Below are 2373 nucleotides of genomic sequence, written 5' to 3'. Positions count from 1 at the left end.
GGCGAGCGGCGCCGGCTGATAGCGTCAGAGGCAGGGAGGGCCCGGCGCGGGCGCTGTATCCTCCCCCGCTCGCGGCGCAGCCCTGGGGCGGCTCGTGTGCGCGATGCGAGCGCCCCGGGCCAGCCCGCCAGTTCCCCCTGCACCTGTCCAGACCCCCCCGGCGCCTACCACACTTTTCTCTGGCGCTGAGCCCTGGGGCAGGCTAGGGTCTGCCTGCGTCTGCAGGGATCCCAGTTCCCGCCTGGGGTGTTCGGTTCTCCCCGAAGAATGAAGAGTGCAAGTTCTATATGTGGCTACCGAGATTGGCACCATCTGTTCATTGGGGGTGGAAAAACCGCAGGCACCGGTTTTTTGGGAGGGCTGGTGTGCAAAATGCTCCTGCAGACTAGGCGCAGAGGCCTCCGCATAGCGGAAAAAAGAGGGCTTTGGCCTGTGCTTTCTCAGAGATCCGTAAACTTCATTACTCTGGTACAGGGGTCGACAAACTTTTTGACCTTAGGGCCACATCTGGGTATGGAAGTTGTATGGCGGTCCATGAATGCTCATGAAATTGGGGGTTGAGGTGCAGGAGGGGGTGTGGGCTCTGGGGTGGGGCTGGAGATCAGGGGTTGGGGGTACAGGAGGGTGCTCCAGGCTGGGACCGAAGGGTTTGGAGGGCAGGAGGGGGATCAGAGCTGGGACAAGGGGTTGGGGCACAGGCTTCAGGTGGCGCTTACCTCAAGCAGCTCCGAGAAGCAGTGGCATGTCCCCAACTCTGGTTCCTACACGGAGGCGTGGCCAGGCAGCTCTGCATGTTGCCCCGTCCACAGGTGCCACCCCTGCAGCTCCCATTGGCCATGGTTTCTGACCAATGGGAGCTGCAGAGGCGGCGCTTGGGGCGGGGGCAGCATGTGGAGCCCCCTGGCTGCCTCTATGCATAGGAGCTGGAGCGGGGACATGCCGCTGCTTCCAAGACCTGCGCAGAGCGGGGCAAGCCCCTGACTCCGCTCCCCGGCTGGAGCACCAGAGCAGGGCAAGTTCCGTGCCTCGCTCCCTGGCGGGAGCTCAAAAGTCAAATTAAAACTTCTGGAGGGCCAGATGCAGCCCCTGGGCCATAGTTTGCCCACCCATGCTCTGGTATGTCCCAGATCCACAAAGGTACTTAGGAACCTAAGTCCCAATGTTAGACTGCACTGCAAGCCACAAAACCCCTGCACAGCTGCTGCCAAACCTTGTATTGTAGGTGCCTAAATTAACTAAGTAAGTGCCCCAATTTGTAGGGCAAAATTTCCCAAAGTGCCTACATTTCTGCCTTTGAGCATGCACGTTGTTGTCTCACTTTGTATGGCTATCTCCCAACTAAGCCCCTCAGTACAATCCACAAACTAGGGGAAAATAGGGGCAGAGTGTCTGCCCATCTTGCCTGTGGGGCCTGAACCAGTATCTGCTGGATAAGTTCCCATTCAAAAATCTGGCTGAAAGAGGAAGAGGTTATTGTTTTTATCGGAGTGATTAGAACATTCACCCAGGCTGTGGGAGACCTGGGTGCAATTCCTCTGCCTGAGGGGGAGAAAAGATTTTGAACAGGGACCTTCCATATCTCTCAGGAGAGGGCCCTCACCACTGGGCTATGAGATATTTTAAAGTGGAGTATCTTCAGTCTCTGCTGTTGAAACTAGTTCAATTTGTATAAATAATTAAAGAGTTTTGGGACGAGTGGTAGAAAGAGAGCGTGCTATAGTCTGATGGTTCAGGAAGCCAACTGGAAGGTCAGAGACCCAGGGTCTAGTCCCTCTCATCTGGGCCAAGCCGCCTGAATAACCTTTTAAACTGTCTGCAAACCCTATTGTTTTAATGCATTTTTATATAAAAGTTCAAAATATTTAAGGTTTTAATGGCAGGAAGGAGTGTGTACAAATCAAGTTTTTAAAGCGTTACACGGAGTCAAGACTAAAGATTTCTCTTCCATGGTCTACCTCTGACTTGGACTCTGAACCTGCAATAAGAGCCATCTGAACAGACCCCTGCCTCCCACACAATACCATTCAAGTAAACGGGGCTCTGCATAGGGACAAAGGTCTGCTTTTATGGATTAGTTTAGAAAATTGGAGCCTCACTCTGTACTTTTAACCCCTTGTACCTGTTTTTATCCATTTATAGGATGGGTATAATAGTACTTAGCTACCTCCCAGGAGTATTGTAAATCATAAATTGAAAAGTGCTTTGAGTCCCTCAGATGAAAAGTACGTTATAAATGGCACAATTTCACATTTTCTAGCGGTGTCTATGAAACTGGCAAAGGACTACGGTACATCATCATAGAATTGCTGCTGCCAAACAATTCCTGAACCTCAAGATCCCTACTCATTTCTTCAGATTCAGTGCATTTCTTTG

This window comes from Terrapene carolina, unplaced genomic scaffold (genome assembly GCF_002925995.2).
Source record: "Terrapene carolina triunguis isolate 2854851 unplaced genomic scaffold, T_m_triunguis-2.0 Scaffold95, whole genome shotgun sequence".
Taxonomy (NCBI): Eukaryota; Metazoa; Chordata; order Testudines; family Emydidae; genus Terrapene; species Terrapene triunguis.
Note: the sequence above shows the minus strand (reverse complement) of the source record.